The following is a 26,849-nucleotide window of genomic DNA, read 5'->3' as shown; positions in this document are numbered from 1 at the left end:
ACACAGAATTAATCCCCAGAGAGCCCACAGCCTACACTTTGAGAGGAACCAAGGCTCCCTTGACTCCTTTGCTGTGAATTTTGGAAGCCACCGACTGAAAACTGATGCTGGAAGCTTCAAACTGTTGGCAACAGTCAGCAGCAGAAGCATTACCTTCTACACCCCCAGATCCTGCGACTCAGAAACTACGTCATTCCCAGAAACTCACAGGGGTTCTTGTCCCATTTAGCCCCAGATATCCTGAGGTCTGGATGCTGTCTTACCAACCTGTACTTTATACCCTGAAAACTCTTACAAACTTTGGGTAATTTCAATCTCTTTCTGCTTTAACATGTGGAGTCTCTGTTTCTCTTACTCTCTCCACCCAGTGTATACAGACATGCCTGCAAACCCACTTAGTCATGAGCCCACCCACTGTCAGAGAAGGAGCTAAGCTACATGGTGCAAGAACCCCCTCTGTAGGAAAAAAGAAGGCTAAACAGTGGAGCTTTGTCTATGCTACCTGCCTGGCCTGCAGATCTGCTCTGTCTTAGAGATGCCAGGCTGCAAGTTTCTGCCTTTTCTGCACATGGCTTCTGAAGAAGGCTCTCCCATGATATACTTGGGTCTGCTTCCTCAGAGCAGGGCTTGTGGAGAGGGGGCTTATTAGACGCAGCAGGGTGCATGGCTCAGAGAACACTTGAGTGGTTCTCAGTCTGGCATGAACCAGACCTCAGCTGAGGTGGAATTGGGGGATGGGGAGGGGCTTGCAGCATTCTCTCTCTTGCACATCTGGGAGAGCACCTGGATGCATCTGCCAAAATGCAAAGCCAAGGGGGAGAATCGGCACTGATAAGGACTCCATCAGAGTTTGCACCGTAACATTCACTTATGCTAATGGGCATCAAGGGTTCATTCATCACTACCAGTGGAGCAGGTTTGGCCCGGGACAAGCGGAAGTCATAAAACATGCTTAAAATCTCTGCCTCAAAATAGACAAGGGGAGAGAATTTATTATTGTTGGTTCTCAGTCACAAAAGGAGAGGGAGAGAGAAGGAGTAAAACTGAAGGTCACTGCCTGCTATGAGAAGGTCACTACCTTTTCTCTTGCGGTCAGACACAGTGAAACTTACTCTGTGGGTGTCTCGTGTTGCTTTCATTTTGGTCGGGATGAGAAGAGATGTACTATTCAGACGCCGTTCTGCCCCAGCACATTTTCCTCAAAATGTAAACATCATTGGAAAGATGGGTCAACAGAGTCAAGCCCTAACAGGGATCGTAGGAAACACATTGGTTCAAAAAGAATAATCCCAGGGCTGGAGAGATGGCACACAGGTGAAGAGTACTTGCTGCTCTTGCAGAGGACCTCGGTTCAGTTCCCAGCACCCATATCAGATGGCTAACAACCTCCTCTAAATTCAGCTCAAGGGTTCCAATGCCCTTTTCTGGCCTTCATGGGCATTTGTATATACATAGGAAACATACATATATTCAGTCACACATACAAACACGCAATATAAAAATTAATAAATCTTTTAAAAGTGATAACCTCAAGTACACATATACTTTAATTTTTAAAAATATTAATAAAAAAGGTTTTGTGTTTATCTTTCTTATTTTATGTGTATAAATGTTTTGCCTACATGTATGTACGCATATCATATGAGTACTTGATGTCCAAGGAGGCCAGAAAGATTCTCTGGAAATGGACTTACAGACAGTTGTGAGCCACCAGGCGTGTGTTTAGAATCAAACTTGGATTCTCTGGAAGCAGTCAGTGCTCTTAACCACTAAACCATCTCTCCAGCCTCAATGTACAGGATTTGTATATGCAACCACAAACACAAGTATACATCAAGACATGCGTTCTATAATATTTAACTGTATAATATGTATATAAAATATTTGATCCTCATACTACAGTAAACCAGCACATAAATAAAACCCATGGTGGTATAGATCCCTTCGGAACAGCAAGTTCAGGGTCAATAGCTCTGGAAACAGAAATAAATATCTAACCAACAAATCAAGTTTGCCTCTGGGAAGGCATTTTGTTTGAGGAATAGTTAAGCACATGTAAGTATGTAGAGATGGGAGCCCAGCCTTGTACCAGGTCTGGCATCAAGCGGCTTAAACATAGGGTCAAAGGAGGAATAGGTGCTAATGAGACTTACCTGGGATTTCATGGGTTTTCCCTCCACCAGCACCCTTCCTTCTAGGGAAGTCCCTTTCCTGCAGACTACTCAAAAGTGGGTCTAAGTGTAAACACTGTCCCTCCACACAAAGTCCACATTTTAAAGCCAAAGGTATCATTTGCCCTAGGACCATGGCAGCCTTTCTTTAAAATATCTCTTGGTTATTTTATGAAAATCATGTGCTATCTCAATACCTCTTGTCATAGTCAATGTTCTATTGATGCGAAAAGGCACCATGACCATAGCAACTCTTATAAAGGAAAGCATTGAATTGGAGCTTGCTTACAGTTTCTAAGGCTTATCTATTGTCATCATGGTGAGGAGCACGGCATGGAAGTAGTTAATCAGACACAGTGCTGGAGAAATAACTGAGAGTTCTACATCTGGATCTACAAGCAGCGGGAAGGTAAAGAGACACCAGGGCTGGTTGGCTTGAGCTTTTGAAAACCTCAGAGAAAAAAAGAAAAAAGGAAAACCCAGAGCCCATACCAAGTGACTTGCTTCTTCCAACAAAACCACACCTCCTAATAGTGCTATTCCCTGGTGAGTAACCATTCAAATATATGAACCTATGGGGGTCATTTCCATCCAAATCACTACAACTCTCATCAGATCTTCTGTGCATTTCCCCCAGCCTCCTGGGCCACCTGACCTTGGACTCAATGCTTACCTGGAGGTTGTTCATGGCTCAGTCATATCTCTTACACTACCTCGTACCACATGGGAACCCCTAGAAACAAAGCTATATGGAGGAGTTGGACATATTGCCTGGGCCATAAATTAACCCACTGAGTATACTCAGAGTCCCCTAAAGTGACAAGGGACAAAGCTCACTCTTTCTGCCCAAATTTTAGATTGGTAGCCCGTGTTCTCATGGCTCAGAGAACCCTACTCCATGAGAAAAGTCTTTTTCCTCTTTTAGCTAATCCTGTATTACTGGCTCTCCAGGTCCCCAGACATCTTGGCCAGGTGATGCTGGCTACCCGGCTATGCCTTCTCTCCGAGGTCTGAGAAAGGTCTCAGAGAGGCCTTGGATGTTGTTGGAGGCCATCTGAAAGATGTAGCATTTTCAATGCTTCAAGAATGAGAAACCTAATGGAATGATACAGATGGAATATTGAAGCCCAAGGACCTCTTTGTCCTGATCTGTTCACAAGACATCAATTAAATATACTCTTTGAAGCCTTAAGCAAACAGATCTAGGACACCGGGAGAAAAAAAGTCATACAACTGCATAATCCAGGCCCTCTGTACACAGACCAAGCCAGGAGTCTTCCTTCGTGTGTATTGGATCCAAACACAAAGAGAACATTGAATCTAATACAATGTGTCCCTTGCTCCCCTTTGCCCCTCTGTTCTCCAGCTTTTGATAGCATCTTTGACTGGCACCATCACGGTAGAAGGAATAGGCTTTGGAATATGATACTCTGGTAAGCCACCCTTGGGAGGGATAAAAAAATTCAGCCACCAAAGTCCTCCAATCCTGGGTCATATCAGAGCCGTATGGTCCCTGGGGAGATGAGAGATAAGCCAGAATCCAGCATGCTGACCACAGTATAGTTCACTGCTCTTGAGTCCACCATTTCCAAAACAGTCAGGCCTCTTTCCCTGGGCCCCAAACCCACATTCTTACAACTTAAGGCTTCCAGTGACTTTAATGCAAGTTCCATGCATGTGAGGTCTGCAGGAGAGGACCCTCTGGGAGTGTAAGGTGACAACATAATAGAGAAAAATCACTTTAGCAGGCAACAGTGACAGCTGGGCAGGCATTAGAGAAGAGAGGAACGGCCTCAGTTTAGACAAATTACGGAACTAAATGAACACATGAAAAGCCCTTTTTACAGCTGCCACTGAGAAGCCCAGAAAATATAAAACACATGAAAAAAGTAAATAAGAGGACTTTGAACCTTTTCGCCCATTAAAGGTGCGGTAAATGGTTAAAAGGCTCTAGAAAGATTCTTGGTGTTCTGAGTCATGGACCCAAATGGAAAAATATGGCTATTTGGGTTTTACATGTCAATTTTGATACAACCAATAAAACATAAACAATGAAAGTGCTCCAAAAATCCAGGAAAATTCCAGAGCATGCATCAGAGGTGCTGTGATTGTACGCCGATCCTCTCCTTCCCATGACTTCTGACATCTCATTACCCCACATTAGACTTTTTATGGACTCATTTTCCAGCATATATAAAAAACGACTTAATGTATTCTCGAAACCATCTCGCTTTCCTAATTGATGAGGGCTATCAGCCACTTAAAAAATAAAACAGACATTTCCTTAATAAAAATAAAGACCTGGGGGGGGGGAGGATAGAATAAATCCCGTGTTGGCAAAAAGAGTATTAGATATAAAGGGAAGCATGACCGCGGAGGGCGGGGCCCCCAAGCGGGTGTTAGGGGGATTGGGTTTCTGGTGTGAATTCTGCAACTAATTTGCTGTGTGATTTGGGGCTCAGTTAACCCTCACTGAGCCTCCTTTTCCAGCTCTGGAAGAGGCACTGTTAAACACCACGACTCATGAACAACCTGAGTTTTCAAAAGCCGTCCAGGGCAAGTTCACTGTAGAGCGTGGCCATGGTACCCACGCATTTTCAGTTTTAGACACAGACATCTCTCTCGGTCTTCTGATTCTTTTGTTATTCATTGCTTTACTGTGCTTCATTTTGTTTTCTACTGCCTATTCTAGAATAGCGAGGGACTCAGAAGGTCAAGTAATACAATATTTCTCCCCTCTGGGTCAAAATCAGCTTTCTATAGTAATTCCCAGGGCTATCTCAGATGAAAATCAAAGTATCTGCAGAGGACTTTCTATGGAGATGATTTAGGGAATTCCCCACTGGGCCATTTGGTCAACTTCCAAACACCCCAGTGTTCTTACTCAGCTCCTAAAAGCTTAGTCCAAGCCAGGTGAAAATTGTATAGCGTGACCTACACATTTCCAAAAAAGGGGGAAGTAGGCAAGTTATTAACATATTCACATCAAAACAGATGTGTACAAGAAATGCCGGACCCTACAGTGACAATGTTTTTAAAGTTCTTGGAAGCATCCTGCTGCCTGATTTTGGAGAGAGGAGGAAGGAAGGAGAGGAGGAGAAAATGGATCAGGTATAAAGACTTTCAGACCACTGATGTTCTCTGTGCACAGGTCCTAGCCCAGGGACCTTCAGCTTTTACAGCACACTAAAATTATATGAGAAGCTTAAAAGAAAAGCAAACAAACAAACAAAAAACATCTAGTGGTTGACACTTACCTCAGAACCTGTTTAAAGGAAGAACCAATACCACAAGTTAGGCTTTAGCCCCCACATTTGTTTAGGCACTCCTACCCCACACAACAATAATAATTTTTTATAATTGTGGTCTAGAGCTCACCTTCTGAGGTTTCAGTTCAATTATACTGGGGTATCGCTTAAACACCGAATGCCAGGGTTCCTAAAAACTCCCCAGATGGTTCAATTGAGCAACCAACTTTGAGTTGCTGGTCCAGTCACATAAACCAGAGTCCTCCAACTTCCCCTGGCATCCACTAGAGGGTTTTGAATCTTGCCTTCAGTTTCTGAGTCTGTGGTTTCTACAGGATGAGGCCCCTCAACCTGATCTGTAGTGACACTGACCCCATACTTTAGATATGGGTCTAACCTTCCACTTCAGTTCACTGATGGTAGGTCCTCTCAGACAATCCATCTTCTCTAACCTTCATCACTTTCCATCCATCCTCTGTGGCCTCAGCAGGCCTGTTACCATTCACAACTCATCAGGACCCAGGACTCAAATATGCTTAGGGAGCAACAGAAAAACAACTGGCTTGGTTTCTCTTAGCCATTTTTTCCACTCTTACACACGCCAAACAGAAAATCCTTACACTTCTGAGGACATTGTGTTTCATGAACATTGTATACTATGTTTTAACAAAACAGGAGGTCTCGTGGAAAGAAAGCCTGGGGCCAGAAGCATGGCCCTTGGGCAGAGAGTAGCAAGGCCTTGGGTGGTTGAAGAAATTGAATCTTTTAAAAGTAGACCTTTCATCTTGAACATGGTGGCTTATGTTTGTAATCCCAACACTCAGGAGGCAAAGACAGAAAGATTAAGATAAAGTCTAGACCAGCCTGGTCTGGGACATAGTAAAATCTGGGACAGACTAAGCTATAGAGTGAGACCCTGTCTCAAAGAGGAAAAGGAAGGAAAGAGATGAGGGGAAGAAAGTGAACAGGGTAATTGGGGGAGAGGAAGGAAGGGACAATAATTCATTCTACTCCCAGGCAACACATGCTTGAGTGTCAAGTGGCCTTCTGATGTACCTTAAACTTCACTGCCAGAGAAATAGTAATACGTGTTGTCACTGGGAAAGACTCTATCAGGACATCTACATGAAACTGCATGAAACTGGTACCAAAACAGCACAAGAAAAAGAATAAAATGGTTCAGGATATAAGAGTGTCTAATACTGTCCCTCATAGATCAATGGAAATAGAAAACCAGTGTGAAGGCTCTCCAAAATGTGTGTGTGTGTGTGTGTGTGTGTGTGTGTTATTAGGAACTGGGGAAATGGTTTAATCAGTAAAGTGCCTGATTAAACATTAACACACAAGCATTAGGGCCTGAGTTTAGATCCTTGGAACTCGTGTAAAAATGTAGTATAGCAGTGTATGCCTATGACTCCAACACTAGGAAACAAACTTCAGGTTCAGAGAGACCTTCTCCCTGAAATAAGATAGAACCTGTGTGTGCACGCATGCGCATGCATGCATACACACTCACTATTGGTAATAGCAATCTAACTCTCCACAATTTAGGTCTTGGTTATATTTAATATGGGTACCATTCCAAATCTTGGACATCAGGTTGCCCTGTCTGGCCTCTGGGTACAGATGTAGTATATATGTCACAAGGCTATGCAACCAACTAGATAAAGTTCCAAGAACCATTCAGCTTCCATATCCACTTCTGAGTAATTGAAACATGTACTTTGTACTTAAACTGTTGATTGAGCTTATGCCTAGAAGGTGAATTTGAATGGAGGAGGAGCTCTGCTGATGATGACTGTGTTAGCATCCATAGAAAAGTCTCCATTCTTCCTTGGGAGAAAGAGTCACCCATGGTGGGTGGGAGGATCCAGCTTCTTTTACTGCTGAAAATCTTAGCTCAATCCTTTTTCCTCTTAATTTCTTTGTAGATTCCACAGCACTGAACTCACCCTAGCAGAACTATGGTTGACCCAAAGACATAACCACTGAGAAGATACCTCAAGGTGTGCCTGATGCATAACAGAGCCTGAGAGCTGGGGCAAACTTGGTTGCTCAAATCTTTCTGGCACTCCAGCATGCTAACTTCCTACCCAGGCATTTCAGGGCTATCCCTGTCATTCCCCATATCCCCTCCTACCTTTGCTCCCTCCCACATCAACCCAGATTCAATAGGCCAATTAGTGCTCCAATGCACCTTTTGGACTGTGTCAATCTCCTGTGAGTGGCTTTAGGATTATGTTATTTCCAAGTTCAAATAACACTTGGCATTCCCTGTGGTACTAAGAGTAATAAAAATGCTTTAGTCTGGCATTTGAGACTTTGGCTTGACTTTGCAGGCTTATTTCCCTTAGTACCCCCAACAGAAATCCTAGGGCACAGCAACACACACTCAAAGACGCACAGATACACACATACACACACATAGACATACATACACACAAACACACACACATGCATATATACAAATACATACATACAACCACTTAGAAATCTTCCTAACTAAAAATTTACCAATACTTTCCAACCCAAAGCCCCCCACTCAGATCTTATCCCTTCAGATAGCCATGTGGATCCCCATGTCAGAAGAAAGGCTCATCCTCATTCTCAGCCCTGGTCCCAGCACCCTGGCCATAAACACATCTATGCAAATACAGGCTGCCTGCCTTCGCTGTGGATCTAGAAACACAAAGGAGGAAGATGTAGTTTCTGATGCCAAGAAGCTCAACATCCAGCTGGAGAAGCACATAAACAAATGTTCACAGAACACCGTAATAATATTACAGAAGAAATAAAGGACTCTCTGATATGGGAAGAGTAATTGGGGCACCTAGAGCACCCCACATAAATGCTGAAAATGGAGAGGCAATTTTCAGGCAGACAAGGAATAGAGGGAAGACCTCAGAGAGGTGGAAAGAACAAGGTGACAGCTAAGGATGCTTAGAATTTGAGAGAGAAGCCTCATATACTTTAGACCTTGTGTCAAGACTCTGGATGCATTCTGGCCCCAAGAACCATTGTTGAGGGACAGGAAAGAGCTACAGTCTATCCCATTAGCAAACAGCAATCTCACATAGATGGTCATACCGTGGAGGCTACAGTGGGTATCAAGGTGGCTTGCTTAAGTGGGAAGAGATCTGACAATAATTAGATTAAGTGCTGGGGAGAACAGAGCTGGGAAGGGAGATGCTGTGAAGTTTGGAAAGGTTTATAATACCAAGGGGCAACTTGGGCAGCATATCAGGTAAACTGTGGCCTCACAAGTGGTTTCTGTTTAAAGTTAGAGATTTGAATTCATGAGAAAGTTCAGAGTCTTCTAAACAACCCTCTCATAAATGAACATCTAGGCACAGCCTGTTCCTAAGCAGGACACTGGTTACTTTTATCAGGTTACTGCCTCTGTGCCAGTAAAACATAAACATATTCCACCCAGTGTACTCTTGGTTTGGAGAACTGTGATTAGCACATCTTAATGTTGTGAAACTCAGCTGGATTTCTAATTTTGCTTTTTTAACAAATATCATCTTATTAATTTGTGCATTTCTTATTGCCCTAGCACAAGACTAAATAAAATCAAATCCTTCTGAATAGCCTTTAGCAGATTGAAAGACTGATCGGTGACCAGGAACAGATGAGATAGTAAAGAGCAGGTGGTGTCATGTGGGGAACACAGAGAAGGGAGTCCAGTGCTTCTCCCATGGCCAGGAATCTTCTGGAAGGATTGGGAGGGACACAGGAGATGGGTCATCCTCTCCTGCAATGCAAAGGAGGAAAGCTGGGATTACAAGCTACAGAGCAGTAAGGACAGAGCTGAGCATCATGCCCCTGGGGCTCAGTACTGTGCCTGGCACATCAGCAACATCCCTGTCTATTGGGAGGGAAGGAAAAGGAGCCACTGCTGTTGAGAAAAAAAAAAAGACTTAGTGGCTTTGCATCATGGTTGGTACAGTACCCTCGGTCCATTCATACCCTCACCTGGGGAAAAGAACAAGGTAGAGAGACAATAAAAACAGAAGATGCTCACAGTCCATGAGAATGTCCTCAGTACCTCCTGCTAAAGGCATTCACTTGCTTCTAAATGCACACATATTTTTGTAAATTAATGCTGTACTTCTGTACCCTCTGCCTGGAACATCCTTCTTCACTAGGACAAAGCTCACATGTAACCTGCCTCTAAGGACCTGGCCAAACCAACCTCCATGTCTACAAGACTCCAGAAACCAGAAGCTCTTTAACTTTTATTCTGCATATAGACCTTTGATCATGCTCCCAAATTTCCTTGTTGGCAATTGCATTGCTTAACAACAGGGATCTGTCCTGAGAACTGCATCCATCCCTGGGCTATTTTACCATTATGCAAACAGTGGAGTGCTTATAAAAGCCTAGACAGTGCAGGTCAATCACTCCATGTGGCCTCTTGACGGTCATCAAAAGAAACTGTACACATAAGATGGATGAGCTATTGCCAGGAAAACACAACAGACTGCGTTACAGCAGATTTTTGTTATATAAGTACAAAGTGTCCACGCTGTAACAATGATTGAAACTGTAGAACAGGAAAACAAAAGCCAGTAACAGAACTATTCATCACCAAGTATTGTGTACTGAAACTAATTACATTGCTATGCTTTTCCGTGACTGGAAGAACAGTAGGTTTGCTTATACAAGCATCTGCACATGCACGAATAGTACAATATGCTATGACATTGAGATGGCCACAGCACCATTAGTCAGTGGGAACTTTTCAGCTCTTTGTCACTGTTGTGAGACTACTGGTATATATGCAGGTCATTCATTAGTGACCAAAACACTACCATTTGTCACATGCCTATATGTTTATTCATTTATTGTTAATTTAGTTTAAGTAGAATGTGGTTTCTATGAGAACAGAGGTTTTGTTTGGGGGATTCACCACTGTCTGTTCTAGCTAAGAACAGCTCCCATCACATACTATGTTACCAACAACTATTTCACTAAATGAATATCAAACAGGGAGATGAAGGCATGGAACATAAAGACTGAACTATAATTGCTTGTTGAATACAAAAATGAAAGTAACAGAATAAGATTTATAACACAATTCCATTAAAGTAGATTACAAACGTAGGCTGGCGAGGCATTAAAACTTTTTTTTTCAAGGCATTAAGATTATTAGCTGTGCAGAGTAGTGGGGAGGGTTGAAGTGCTGGAACAATAGAAGCCATACTTAGAACTACACAAGTGAGTGATAAGCTACCATAGCCATGATCTGAGCCAGAAGAGGAGAAATCAGAAGTACTTAGGAAAAGGCCCACACCAAGTTATTAACTTACATATGGATTATACATATAAACTATGAGATCAAATTAACTGTTTGGTAAACAGTTTATTCCCTAACATTGATTCTTGTTAGGATCCAGTTAGAACAAAGTTCCAAATAAAGATACCCCTGCAGGGGCTAAAAGGGAAAGAAACACAAAGCTTGGCCACATGGCCACTGAAGCCAGGATTCTTCTGTCTAGACCAAGCAAGCCAAGGACAGTTCCATGTGGGACCCATGTCACCTGCACAACCATACATGGGGCACTAAATGTTCACTAGGAGTTGACTTGAAAACGAATTTTCTCACTAATTGACCTGTTTCAACCAGTTTGCTTCTATGGTTCTCATACTTTAAGACACAGTTTAGAAGCAGAAATAATAGGGTGTACAGGGCTTCCTGAGACACATATGATGTAGCTAGGCACAGCTGAAGATAAGGCAGCCCGTGCACCATGGCTGGCTGTGCACTTACATATGAATCTCCGTAGAATAAAAGAACATGAGGGAGCGATGACACTCTTAACCATCTTGGTAGGTAGACATCTTCACATTTGCACTCTCAAGGTGAACTTGTGTCTACAAAAAGGGCACAGTAGTGCCAGGACCAGGATGCTAGTCTCCTGACTCCTCCTCCAGTGTTCTCTCTTGAGGATGGATGAGCCCTCTGTTTATGCACAGTGTCACTGCTGACTGTTTATGGAGGAGGTGAGGCCGTACTTGACCCAGCTGGTAAAGAATGCTCAACCATATGCTATTTGATTTCAATATAGTAATCCTCATCTGAAGTGAATCTGTTCCTTCCTTTTCAACCCTTTGCAAAACATCAGAGCACACAATATGTGCACTGGTTCCATATACTGGCTTATGTACAACAGCTCTCAAGAGACAATCTCTTGATTCCACCTTCTTTTATTCCAAAACCAGCAACTGGTTACATTTCTTGTATTGTTGGTGGGTTTTTTTTCTCCGCATTTTTTTTTTATTATAGACAAAACTTCATGTTCAGGTGACCAGTATCCCATGGTCTCAGTTTATTAATTCTAATGCAAGGATTAGAAAGGAAGGCAAAAGGAAACTCACTCCTTAAGATAACTCCTTGGTGACCCCTGGGAACTGACGGCCAAACACAACTTCAAGGGACTGGGGACTTGAAGCTAGAATTTCAGGCAAACATCTTCCTGCATTTCTAATGAAAAACGGATTCCCCGCCCCCTGCCCCATGCTTTTGAAGTGCTCTTTGGGAATTGTTTGAGTGTTCTCTGCAATCTTTTATACCCAGCCTAAGGACTCTGACAAACTCTCTCTTTCCCTTCAAAGGCTTGTTAACTATGTGATGAATACACCTGTCACTTCCAATTCTAACCTTCCCTTCTGTTGTGATGGCTGTAGACTCTCGTATCTATGGCAACTTTTCAGGGGCTCAACATCGATTAAAAGGTGATTGGCTTATCAGGGTTGCTGGGTTGATTGATGGAAATGATCAGTTGCTCAAAATAGGCACGACAGATGAAGTCTCTTGATTAGCTGGCATTTGCCAGATTCAGAAACTTTAGATTTTATTGCCTTCATTTTCATTATTTTCATGCAAAAAGAAAAAAAAAAAAACTAGAATTTGACTCCACCAAAGTAGATGCAAGTTAATTTAAACTATCTCTATGAAGGGGGTGGGGTTTGATTCAGTTCGCTTATCTCATCTAGAAATCAAATAGCGTTCTGCCTAGTCTAAAACATCTACTCCTTTATTTTCTAATATTCTAAGATCAGAGATTAAGTTATGAATTTTTTTTAAATCAAGTTCAGTGCTGTGAAACATTTTAAGGGTAGAGCTTCTTCAAATCAACTGGAAAGCTTTCATTCTGGTGACTTCCTTAAGAATATAAGCCAAGAAAAGACAACATGATAGGGGAAATTTTAATGGCATATCGAACAGAATCTGTGAAATCAATGTCTCTGAACATGTAATGATGGACCACTGACAGTTGGGATTATACATAGATTTTAATTACCAAGTGTTTATTTTAGTGTGCTACTGTGCCTACAGCTTTCTTTAATGTATGCACATGTGAGTGCATGCATGTGTGTGTGTGTGTGTGTGTGTGTGTGTGTGTGTGTGTGCGCAATATGTTTGAGTGTGTGAGGTAGGTTCACATGTCAAGCCAGAGACTGATATCAGTCAATCTTCCTTGATTGATTTCCACCTAATATGTTGAGTCAGGGTCTCCTGCTGAACCCCGAGCTCACTGCTTCAGCTTGTCTGGCAAGCCAGTTTGCTTGGGCGATCCCTCACATCTTTCTCCAGCCTGCAAAGATTCCAGGCTTGCTACCACACACCCCCCCCCCTGGCTTTTCAGGTGGATTCCACGGATACTAACTCTGGTCCTCCCGAATACACAGTGAGCACTTTACCTCGGGTCACCTCCCTAGTCCCCAGCCTTCAAAAGGTAGCAGGCAGGACATTTTGGCACGTGTCTTCAGTTCTTATAGAGGCAGATAGAGCTCTGTGAGTTTGAAACCGGTCATGTTCACATACTGAATTCCAAGACAGTCAAGGCTGCATAATAAGAATGATCTGAAAGACAGGAGAAGCAGCCTAATGTTGTTTACCTTGTATCATATGCTTTTAATTCAGTCTTTATTAAGTACTGCTGACTGAGCCCAGGACTTTGTGATTAACCACCAAGCTACATTTCCTAACATTTATCTTTTATGTATTTTTTAAAGCATTTCCTCAAGCTGCCAAAAACAAAATACCACACATTTTAGAAGCAGATGTGTGCCAGTGTCATAGTTCTGATGTGAAGAGTTTGAAGTCCGTGTCTGTAATGCGACAGAGCAATGATTGTCCCAGGATCCCCGGGGAATGCTTCGGTGATTCACCATCCTCACGGTGCCAGCCAGTGCTCCTCAGTGCAACTGAACCACTGCAGTGTCCCTTGTCATCACGGGATGTTCTCCATGTCTCTGTCCTCATATGACCATCTTCTTATAAGAACTCCAGCCTTCCCAGATTAGGGGTGCACCCCCACTTCGATATGACCTTAGCTTAACTAACAGCAATGACCCCGCTTCTTAGTAAAGTCAAGTGAATTTCGAGAGGACATATCAGCTCACAATAATTACCACATTAAATCTGTGATTTCCCAGACAATAGTCTTCTGGATGAAGCTAAAGTTGTTTTTGTTTTTCAACTGAAGCTGCTTTTAAAGCTCTCCTAAGGACAGGATATGAATGTGCCAACATTTATCAACATTATACAGAGAAAGACTAAATGTGGAGCATGTGACTCCCTCTGTCATTCCTGTGCCCCTTTACCATGTGGCTTAGTATTAGTTCCAAAGAAGATGTGGAATCTAGCTTTTCATCCTTCATTCTGGTTGACCTTGGGGTTTGCTTTGGCCAAATTAGCAAGTCTGCAGTCAGCAGCCACTTAAAAAGTGCCTGCTCATTAGGGCCTGCCCTTTTGTCTAGGCTGTCCTGCTGAGAGACTCAAGAGACCACATGATGGAGACCAGAGGCCAACAGCCAGTGGTCAGCCCCCTGAGCTGACCAGCTGCCAACTGTAGACATGTGACTTGTGCTCAGACCAGGCCACTTGAAGCCTGATGTCCAAACCAGGAGAGCCACTCAGTGGACTCCAGCTCAAACTGCCTGTGTGCAGAAGCTTAGATAAAACACACAACCAGTTTCAATTTAATGTAACTACTTACAGTAGGGGGTTGGTGGTGCTCTGGAATCAGAGGCAGGATTGTGTGTTTGAGCCCAGCCTGGGTTACCCTCTTTCAATGGCATAATAAATGTCTACCTAACCTTTTTTCTTTAGTTTCTGCTTTATTTTGCTTAATGGTTATAATATTCTTGGGTCTTTTTGTTTTTTTTAACAAAGCTGAACCAGAAATGTTGATCTAAACAACAAACACTGAGCTCATTTGGAAATAGGTAAAAGGTGGAGAAAGAAGCATCGAGCGGGAGTAAACTAGCTTGCCTCCTATCCTTTCACTGGTCTGTAGAGTTGACCAAGATTAACCCCCAAGGCCGAGAAAGAAGGCAGCAGATGAATTAGAATCTGAGCAGTGCCCCTCACTTTCTGCTGAGAGATTTTTTCTTTTTCTTTTTTTTTTTTTTTTTTTTTTTTTTTTTTGGTTGTTGTTGTTTTCCTTTGTTTTGTGTGAATTTCAATTTTGATAAAGTCAAGAAATAGATCTTTAGAAATAGTACCCCACTTGGTGGCCAAATCACAGTCTCTATGATCTTATGTGACTATTCTTCCAAGAACCTACCCCACCTAAATTTCCTTTATTGGAAGCCAAGCTCTAGGGACTGGAGAGATAGCTCAGCAGCTAACAGCATTTTTTTACTCTTTCAGAAGACTAGGATTCATGTCCTAGAACCCATAAGTACCTATAACTCAGGCTCTGGGAAATCAGATACCCTCTTCCAGCCTCCACAGGCACCTGCACACAGACACACCACATATATACATACACATAATTAAAAATATTTTATGAGAAGAGATAAAGGTTCTGAATTAAGATCCAATGTTTATTCTTCTCCCCACTTCTAGTTTTTTTCTAGTGACTTTTTCATGTAGAGTCATAATTCTAAAATATAGAACTGATCATGCCAACTCCCACTTACACATGCCATAATTTTCTATGGCTCTCAGTAAGACCAAGTTTCTTTAATCATACTGACGTGGCTTTATTATTTTGTTTCTGCTACTATAACAAAACACCACAGGCTGGGTAACTTAAACACCAAAGTTCCCTTTTCAAAATTCTAAAAGCTGGAAGTCTAAGATCAAGGGCCTAGCTGAGCTGATATCTGGTGAGAGCTCTCTTCTTGACTGATGGATAATTATCTTTTCACTGTAAACTTCTGTGGCCTTTCTCCTGTGGAAATGTACTGTCTCTATATTTATAGAGACAACTATTGAGACTTCTCTTACAGAACATTTGTTTTTCTAGGACAAACCTACTGAGTTGGGGCTCTTATCTTAAGACCTCTTTGAGCTGAGTCTATCTTCTTAAAGATCCTGTCTCTACCTTCAACCACATAGAGGCTTCAAGATATGAAATTGGAGACAGAGATAAAATGTGGTCTGCACACCTGTATCCTGTTGTCTGGGTACCTCTGTAGACATGTGACTGTCACTAACCAGTGCCCTCTTCCCCTCCCCCATCCTACTTTTCACTGGTTCTTGGACTCCTTGCCCAGGTGACACCCTCACCTCAAAGTTCTAAGACAGCAAAGATCGCATCTGTTTTTCATCCCTTTGTTTATCTGTAGGCTAAACACTTTGCACTCATTAGGCTCTGACAACAGTTTGCAAAGGAAGTTAAAAATAAAGTAACACACTTGTGAGTGATTGAAATTGCCTAGGCCAAACAGGACTGGGAGATGGATCCATGATTCCCATTTCTTTGGCCACGCTTGGTATAAAGAACCTGTTCTTCATCAGATCCAGAGAACACAGGCATGATGGGCAAGTTTCACACCAGCCCCTCCGCAGGCTTATCAATCTTATTGAACCACTATCCTAAGGCTCCCTTATATTCAACCTTCAGTGCACTTTGACCTTCACATAAGCAACCATTAAAAAAATTTTTTAAGACTATGCAATAATTTTATAGCATAGTTATTGACACTCACCACACAATATGTTCATTTGAAACCTCAATATTAAAAATAAAAATCATCCCATGCTATTAACAGTTTAAAAGGCAGTTTTTATGCTTTCCAAAAGGTGTCCTGATTATGGGCCCAGGAAAATGTCTTTCAGCAAATTCTTTATGACATGACGGTAGCTCAAGAGAGAAAATAGAATCCTAAAATATGAAAATATTTGAAAGATACATACTAATTCTGAAAATCACTCTCCAGAACCAATGGGACTAATTAGTGCATGAATCACATACTCTCTCCAAACATGAAAATCATGTGATATGAATCAAGGGGAAATAGATGTAAAGTGAAAATCTCTCTCTCTCTCTCTCTCTCTCTCTCTCTCTCTCTCTCTCTCTCTCTGTCTCTCTCCCCACCCCCCACCCCCCTCTCTCTCACACACACAAGTACCTGAGATCTAGCAAAATGTATTAGACTGAGTCAGGGAATGGTGAAGGACAGACAGTATCACTAACCCTAAAACTTGGTTTTGAATGTTCTTCCTTTGCACTTGGAAACTAAAGCTATTGTGTGAATGTTTACCTGAGTGGGTTGCCTGGCAGATGGTTTATAGATGATACTTAATCTCCAGCCAAAGAACAAGTGTACAAACCATCATCCTGATCCCACAGGAAGCAAAAATTCAAATCAAAAAGTTTCCAGCACCCTCCATAAGGCATTGAACCTGGGAGTCAAATCACAGCCTGTCTGACCTGCTGTCTGCTTGTGATATTTGCCCCAGAATGCCTCCGAGCAGACAGGAATACGTGCTGGCTGGCTGACTCCCTTTGTGGAAAGTCTGGGTTAAAAATAAGTGAATTAAGTGAATTAAAGGAGGTTTGTGTCTCTATTTTGACACTGGGAGTGTGATCCTAAATGCCTCCCAAAGGCCAACGAGAGAAAGCACAGCACCCCTGGCCTTTGTTCCATCTTCACAAAGCAATTCAGACAATTTCCGCCCTGGAAGACTCAACATTAGTTTAGGCAGTCAGGGACACAAAAGTGGAATTATGCAAAGCTGGATTGTCTTCACCCATAAGATGTAGGGAGTGGCCTTTGTCCCATGTGGCATCAGAAAAATGAGTGACAAGGTGAGGTCATGCTGCTGGGGTCAGGCTCTCTCTTGAGATTCTCACCAAGCAGAATGACTCCTTTTAGTTAATCTATTTCCCTCCCCCCCCAAGGATTTCTTCTTTAAAATGCATAAGACCCTAGCAAGATAACCAATTCTAAGATCCTTAGCTTCTTTAGTTCATTTGAAGGCAGGTCGTCAATTACCTAACAGTTTTCAAAAGATGCCACACAAAATAAGCAAGTTCAGGGTACAGCAGACTTTCCCTTTATTACAAAGTTGCCAGGAACCAACCCCCGCTATAACACAAGTAAGCTTTCTTCTTTTCATCCTCGGTAAGAGCTGTTGTGACACTCCGAACTGTAAAATGGGGATAAAGAGAATATAATAATAACCTTGCAAAATTGCTTTGAGGTGAAATGAATCAAGCAAGCAACAGACCCTGCTTTCCACACTAAAGAGGATGCCAGAAGCCGCACCTGGTACACAGGGATCCCTCAACATGTGGGAATTCTGGAAACTATGGGCCTTAGTTATCAGATTTCTAAAGAGAAGGGAATGGTGTTCTAAACTGGAAACACCTGGCTTCTCTTGATACACCCAGCAAGGATTTACTGAGTATCTACTACTTGACAGGCAATATACAAAGGAGATTATAATACACTCGTCTTTAACATTTATTGACCTTGCAATGTAAGGGACAAGTAAGACTTATTGACAATTATGGACAAAGACCACCGGATTTTGGCCAGCATTGGTACAGTGCTTTCAAGGTAAGGGACCAGACTTAGTGGGGCCACAAGCAAGTCTTTCTAACATTCCAAGAAACTTAAAGATGAGGAGCTGAATGTACAAAGAACTGAGGAAAGAACCCCTCTGGCAAAGATAGGTGAAGCCCTGAATTACATCTGGAGGTACTTCTAGGCTAAAAGACTAAGTACATCTGGAGCAATGAGAAGACCAGTGGGGATGTCACCAGTGGAAAAGAGTGAGCAGGATCATGTTCAGGTGCAAACAGGACTTGGAGGTCATACTCGGGGTTCTGATGGTCATCCTGCAAGAAATAGGAAGTATAGGCAATATGAATCAGTTTAAAACTCAAGGGGTTGTTAAAATGAAAGAATCAGGCTTAGGTCATCCAGGAAAGAAATGGTACTAGATAGAGGTATGGATGAGAAGTTGTAATTAGAAATTGCTCTAGAAGTAGAATCAGTAGGATAAATGGTCCCTTCAATCTGGGACGTCAAGGCGGGTAACTGAAGCAGCTAGTCACATGCAGAGTCAAGAGCAGAAAGAAAATGAATGTATGCCTGCTTACTTATGCTCATACCTCTCTCTACACCAATATAGTCCAGGATCCCCTGGCCTAGGGAATGACACTGCCCACGGTGGGCATAGGGGGTGTCTTCCCGCCTCAATTAACATATCCAAGAAAGACTCCTGATGACACTCTCACAGGCCAATATAATCTGGATGGTTCCTCACTGAGACTCTCTTCCCAGATAATTTTAAAGTGTACCAATTTCATAATCAAAAGAAACTATCACAACAACACATATGTCTCCACCTTCCCTTTTTATAAGCAGCCAAAATACCTAGTGACCAAAGTGATCCTTGATCTCAGGGAAGGACAGTACTTTGGTTCTACTTCTCTAGACTATAATAAATATGTTTCCAGAAACAATTGCTGGCCTTCCATAGTGAAAGAAGTCAGCCTGGACAACCTGGTTACTGACTATTGGAGTCATTCGTGTTTGCTTCAGTCTCTAGCCTTAATCAAATTTCTCTTCAAGAAGCATGAACAGTTGATTCCAGTGGTGTGCATGAAGATCCTCAGTGAGAAGAAGGAAACTGACTGAAGACAGGCCACAATATGGCTAAGACCATTGTTGCTTCTAAAGCCAAAAACCTCTGCTGCACAAAAAGTTTCCCACAGTCAACTCGCAAGAACACAGACAACCTTGGGCACTCACGCCGGCATAACAGGACCCACATAGTTTATAGATACAAGAGAAATAAGTCATCAAATGCCTTTCAGAACCATCTGAAGTTAATGGCCTTGGTCCAGATCTCATCATCACTTGGAGATCACCAACATCCATGGAACAATTCAGCTTTCTTTTCCTCTCTTTCTTTTCCTTCCTACTCAGATTCTTCTCCTATAACAGAAAGTAAGTAACTGTAAATTGTAAATTTTATGAAGCTCTTGTCAGAATACCAGAAGTTTAGAAGACTAATAAAATCAAGTGCTGGGGTGGATGCTGGGAAGTATAGCATCACTGTTTACTTAGAGAATGTGTAACTCAATGATGCCTCTTTGAAAAACAATTTGGCAGCAACTATCAAAATGTTAAGTACATTTTGATGTTAAGCCTTTTGACTGAGCAGTTCCTCTCCCAAGAATTATGATTTCAGAGAATTTGCCTATGCGCAGAGAAGGATGTATGAAGTTATTCGTGCCTATTTACCATAGACAATAACACAAAACTGGAGACATATTCTCTTACTGGATAGGAATTGAAAGGAATTGTATTATAACCATCTTATGGAATATGATAAAGCCAGTGAACACAGAATTAAGTCTAAATGATCAGAGCTGTCAAGATGGTTCAGTGGGTAGATATACATCTTACAATGACTCACAAAGATGAGGACTCCAATCCCCAACACCATAAAAAGACAGAGATGGCGATGGTTATGCCTGTAATTTCAGTGGTTAGAAGGCATATAAGGATGTGGGGAGACAGTAGGATCTCTGGGGCCTGCTGGTTTTCAGTCTAGCTACTGGTTCAGTGAAAGACCTTGTCTCAAAGAACTAAAGTTAATAAATATTGATATGGAAGGACATACATACAAACACACACACTCACATAGACACATACATACACACATACAAAACAAACATATTTTAGGTAAACCTAAATGACTTCCAGGGTGTGTTACATGTACTTATCATTGTTCTTTTATTTAATGGGAGACTCATACATTACATACGTATAATTAAGCTAGAAGGATGTTCTATACTATTGATGGTTAATGTTGATAAAGAGAGAAGCAGGGATGCTAGGGGGTGAAAGGAGCATCTCTGAGGTACTTAGACTAGTCATTCCCAGAGAACAGAAGTGGTGACTGGGGGTGGGTAGTGGGGAGCTCATGTTTAGTGAGTAGAGAGTCTCCATGTGGGATGCTCAAAAGTTCAGAGAGATGAATGGCGGGGATGACTTCTGACCTTCATGAATGTATTTAATGACACAGCAATGTCCTCTTAAAATTGTTGAAATGAGTTACGTTAAACATTCAAATATTGTGGCAGGAGAGGTGGGTCCATAGTTAAAAGCACTTGCTGCTCCTCTAGAGGACCTGAGTGGTTCCTACGACCCACACCTGTCAACTCCCAGCTGCCTATACCTCCAGTTCCAGGGGATCCAATGTCCTCTTCTGGCCTCTGCAGGCATCTGCACTCAGATGTACATACCCTAGCACAAATACATGTATGTATACATAATTAAAGATAAAATGAATCTTTAGGGAAAAAAGCATCTACATATGATATACTATGTGAAGACACCAAGAAGAAATATATATATATATATATATATATATATATATATATATATATATATATATATGAAAAACCCTACTGCTTTGTAAGCCATTTTTAAACACATATTAAAAATTAAAGCCATAAAATGATATATAAAAAATGATTGAAATGGTAAATTTATGTTAAGTATATTATGCCAGAAAAATAAATACAGTGGTTAATAAAAAATAACCTCATTGGGACTGATATCCACTGTAAGGACAATAGAGAACTCTTTTCTTATAACTAACAGCACTTAATTCTAGGCAGCCACCAAGAGAACAGCATAACCCAAGTACTGGACCCCTTAGGCAGGGTATTATTTTCAGCTTGGGACGACCAGTCCAAGCTGCCAACCTCAAGACTCTTTGAAATGGTCCACTTTATTGTCACAACCTCCTTAGCTTTCTACGTCAGATGGTGTGAACTGAGAAAGAAACTCATAACTGTCATGTTTGGATGAAGGAGAAGAGAAAAGAAGCCATGATTTTGTCCAGTTCTTAAGTGTCCCTACTTGGAGCCAACAGCAATGAAAATGCGCCAACATTTTTTATAGCATGCAGCCCCATTGTTGAGTGGTGCTCGCTTTTCTAGGTTAGCTGGCTTCTTGGAGACAAACACCCTGAGGACAATCGTGTCATCTCTGCAAATAAGAATAGAATTAAACTACCTGGTGCCCAAACACGTCACATTTGACATCTGCACACCATTACTTGAAGCTGCCACAAAGGCAGCGGGACAATGGTGATCGCATCCAGCTAGAGCACTCTGCAGAAGAAACCAAATAAACACAAACAGGTCTCTGTCTTAGATCCATTCACTGCTCCTCTGCAGACATCTGTGGGAATGAAAGAGAGATGTTTATGCTGAGACAGGAAGTCCAGGTCAGAGGTGAAGAGAGAAAGGATCCAGTCCTTACGGAGAACCGAGGACAGGAAAGCAAACATTATTAGGAGAAAGTCCATCACTGCCACAGGTAACCAAATATTGTCAGCCTTTGATTTTTACAGGCTGGTGATTTATGGGCGATGACAAAACAGAGGGGCCATTCCAGGAGCGAATGTCCATTTAGATGAGGGGATAAACTTTTGTACTTACCCCCAGAACTCCTAATATCTTAAATGAATAGCAACAAGAGGTTTTCTTGTTTGTTGGAAATAAGTACATCATTTTCCACTGCCTCTTATGTCATCTGAGTGACCTTGCACTTTAAAACTGCAAGGCAGGAATGTATTCAGTTGCCAGGAAATTGTGAATGCCTAACTTAGCGAATCCAAGATACCCAGAGTACCACTTGAGAAGAATGCAGAACTAAGTGCGGAGGAAGGTGCAAACAATAGCATCTGGCACAGCCCGAACTTGCCTAAAAGTCTGATCCTGCTTTCCTAACCCTGCAGAACAGAGGGAAAACTACACTTTCCATTGAAAAATGTAGCTTGCCTTTGACTCCAGAAGACTGTGGCTTAAAGAGAGTACTTAGGGGTGAGGTCAGGACTTGGTATGCTCCACCCTGCAGATTTTTCTCAGGGCCTTAGACTAGTTCACTTCATGGGGACCTTACCTCTCACCTTAGAGAATCTGGGATGACATTTCCCATCTTAGAGAATTAGTACCTTATGTCAACAGAAGAAAGTCAACATGGCCATCTATCTTGTCTCTGACAAAGTTGCAAAATAGTGGTCACTTTTTAGTTGGTTGGTTGGTTAGTTCTTTAGTTAATACAAATTCTTCTCTAAGGAAAAAGTCCTGGAGTCCTTGACTAAAGTGACATTTGCAAGCACTAAATTCCTGCTCCCATATCCTGGTCAACATTTTTATTCTTTTTAGCCGGAGAGTTTCTTTGAAGCACAAACTTGAAAAAGCAATACCTCCTTTACTCCCGGCCAATACCTCTCTAAGCTGTTAATGATCAATTACCCTAGGTTTGCAAGAAAGCAGAGGGCCTGCAGCAGACTTTGAAAAGAAAGGTTAAAGAGGAGAGGGAGAAGGAGAAAAGGTGGGGAAGGCAGTAGGGATAGGCAAGGAGAGTAGAGGATAAAAAAAGGCAGAAGGAAAAGAAACAGCTTAGTCTTGGTCCAGATTGTGTCCTAGTGCAATATGGTGTGAGAGCACACACCTAACACACACGTGGGCACATTGACACACACACACACAGAGAGACAGACAGACACACAGAGAGAAACACACAGAGACACACACACACACAAACACACGCACAAACACACACAGGCACACAGGCACACACACACACACACACACAGAAACACACACACACACACACACACTACCCATAAGTGCATGCCCCAACACACACAGACCCCATACTCATTAAGCAACGCAGGCAAACAACCTAATAGCTCAGCATGTCATCTGATGTCTTCCAGCTAACGACTTAAACCAATCCTACATTTTCTTTCTCTTACAATGTAATCACTTGCTCACCATCTTCTCCCTACACAGCATAGAGACAATGTCTGGTTAAAGAGCTTCATTCTTTTTACAAGCAGCCCAATAAAGATAAGTAGAATTTTTTTTTTTAATCTCTGCGAACTGAAACCTCAGACTGCAAAGATTCCTCACATATGATGCTTTCTAATTGTGACCAGGAGCCAGATGGAATAACCTAATAAAAGTTACAGGGAGAGGCAGGCAGAGCCATAATGCATATGGTCAAGTGGTCTGTTCTGATATGGAAATTTCTCCTGCAGAATTCAATAATTCTATAGGCATTTTCCAGACTTTAATCTCCTCTGGTTGACTTTTCAACTGCAAGTAACTCCTTAGCACTTCAGATCTGCCTTATGAGCCATCCAGCCACCTAAGTTTTTCAAGTCTTTCACCAGAATGTTAGGAGGAAGAAGCCAAGCCCTCCTCTGAATACTAACATGGAATAGAACTTGATGGCTCCTTTACTATCTGTATAGTATCATCCACACAGGAACTTCCTTTTGAAGCTGAGTCCTCCCGGAGGCTACCATCTCAATGGCTATCTTGCATAGCACTTAGGAGCACTATGTCTCCTTCCTAAGTACTTGGTGCTGAGAAGTATGAATGAAGCAGCCTTAAAAAGAATAGTCAGAGGAAAGGCCATGTGGACTGTTTTGCCATCTCCTTTGTTAAGCAAAAACTGTGACTGCCTTCCATTTTCACTACAGTCTCCCAAGGCACCATCCCACAAACGACCTTGAGTCTCCTCGGGACTCTGGCGTGAGAGGTCACTGTCCCCATTTTACACAAAACAGAATATTTGTAACCAGAGAGGTCAAGAAATTTGCTCTACTGTTATTAGGCACTAGGGTCCACAAACCTGCAGCCTCGGTTTCCCAAATCCATAGAAATTAGGAACTAGGAGCTGGTGATGGAAAAGAGATTTACAGTTTGGACAAGAGTGGGGAGCTAATTTCCTCCCATCCTGCCTGTGGCCAGTGTCCAACCTCTAGAAAGCCAGAGACAAAGGCTAGGACATATGCAAATTAAGCTGTTAGACAGGTTGGGGGGGGGGGACAAAGGGAACCTAGGCCCCAGGCTGTGTCCACTGACTTCATTCCCTGATACAGAAACAGCTTTGTATTCAAGTCTGAGCTGAGAGAAATGAGGTCTTAAAAATACCCCACTTTTTGGAAGAGAAAAGAAACCGGAAGTTTGGTGAGATGTAAGATCTCTGCCCATTCCAGACTCTGCAGAAATTCTTTGTCCCTAAATCTACTCCTTGGCTGGGTGGACAGTGGAAGTTTATTGTGTCTTTGAAAGTCAGACTCCGCTGACTCTGTATGTGAGGGAAAAAAGATGCTAGAGGACAGAAAAGTAGAGACTGACACCAGGGTCTCTCTTTAGGGTGCCGTTGCTCCCACCAGGCATTACATACCCAAACACATAGTGGGGCTGCTTTATAGTCTTCTTTTCGCTACTTTGAAAAGCTTCTAGAAAACCTGCCTTTTGCTAGTCTTTTGTAAAATGAGAATTCCTAAGCGTTTCTTGGATTTCACAATCTTGACATATCCATACATCGGATCAGGACAAAATTGTGATCAAGGCTAAACTATTTGTCACTCCATCCATTTCCTCCTTCAGTTCCTCCTTCTCTTCTGTCTGTCCTTTTCCTGATGACATTTTCAAGGCTAGGGCATGTCTGCCAGGGCTCACCAAAGTAGCTGGCTGTGCCCTCCTCCCCTGGAACCAGCCTTCATATGGGTAAGAGGCATGGTAAAATCAGCTCTAGAGGTTGCATGCTTGGTGACACTTAAGCAGATGGAGAAACCTGCCAAGATCCAAATCACAGCAGAGAGAGAAATGGTGAGTCACATAAATCCCTGATACCATCATTGAGGAAGTAACGTTCTGTGTGAGCAACATAATGGACTCAGAAAATCATCCAGTGACGCTTCTCACAGTGCAGAGGGTGGATCACAAGAGACTCATCTTTAAGGATTCCCTAGGCATAAGCAGTTGTTTACTTAGAATGGTCTCTCTCCTGGTGATAGGGGTCCAGTTTCCACAAAGACCCCCCACCCAGTCCTTGTTTCCCCCAGAATGGATTCAGAATCTCAGTGTGAACCACCCACTGATCACTCCCTTCCCAGTTCTATATACTGCCCTGTCTTTGATATTATGAATTACATACATCTGAAGCCACTGAGACAGATGAACACAGTGGAGAGTGATCCCCAGAAAGACAGATGCAAAGTCTAGCAAAATCAACATATGAAACATTAGCAAAGGAGAAGGTTGGAACCACCTTCCCACACTCCACCTTACCCCACCCCTAGGATGACTAAATCTGGCTGGTGACACTGGTTCAGGTAGGGTTCCACAGTGGTAGCCTGTGGTTCTTTATAATACTAAGGTGAACACCCACAGAAAGTTAAAATGCTAATGAGACATAGGACTCATGACATAGGGACAACTGCATGTAACAGATCATGTGTGGACACGCCCAACCAATGAGACATGAAAGCCTAAATCCTGATTGGACTACTATCTCCTACTTCAGCTCACTTCTGGTCTTGGAAGTATATCTTTTCCTAATAAAATGACTCCAGTAACCATGCTTCTGCTCAATTCATCATTAAGCAACACCAGAACCTGAAGCCCTTCTAAAGGTACCTCCTGAACACCAATAGCAATGGGCATCCTGAGGCCAGACCCGTGGGTACAAACCTGGGATGTCCTAGACTCTGCTTTGGTCCAGATCCTTCAAAAGAAAGTTATTTAAGTAATTAAAATCCTCCCACCATACCCCATACTTACAACTAAGCTCTCAATAAATTCAGGGACCATTTTGGGTTACCCTTTGAGAGCCTATAACTTTGTAAGCATTACATGTCCATCCCTGACACCTACACAGTATGATGGTAGTGATGCTGAGCTCTTGGGGAACCCTGATTCTGTGCCACACACTATGGTAATTCTGTTATCACCGTTATCTTATTTATAGCTCATTAACCCCAAGAGGCATACACTCCGATTACTCCCATTGCTGGTGAGAGAAGTAAAGCCAAGTGTGATTTAGAAATTTTTCCATGGCTAAACAACTGTCAGGGCGGGATTCATCTCCTATCCGTCTGATGATTAAAGTCCTGAACTCTTCCCTGGGGTGACATCATTAAAGAAGACTCGCCAATGAGAATTTCTGTTGGGGAGGGGGCAATCTAGATACTGTTTAACCCAACTTGCTCTGTATACTTTCTGGAAATGTACTTTTCTGGAACTTTCTTGGGTATAACAGGAATTAAAACATTCATCCACAAAGGGGAGAAATGGAGATAAAGTCTGGAAGAAACATTTGGCAAACAGTGCTGATGTGGGTTGGGTCA

This window comes from Micromys minutus, assembly GCF_963924665.1.
Source record: "Micromys minutus genome assembly, chromosome: 19".
In the NCBI taxonomy this organism is placed as follows: Eukaryota; Metazoa; Chordata; class Mammalia; order Rodentia; family Muridae; genus Micromys; species Micromys minutus.
The sequence above is the reverse complement of the archived record's forward strand: the minus strand, read 5'-3'. Positions refer to the sequence as shown.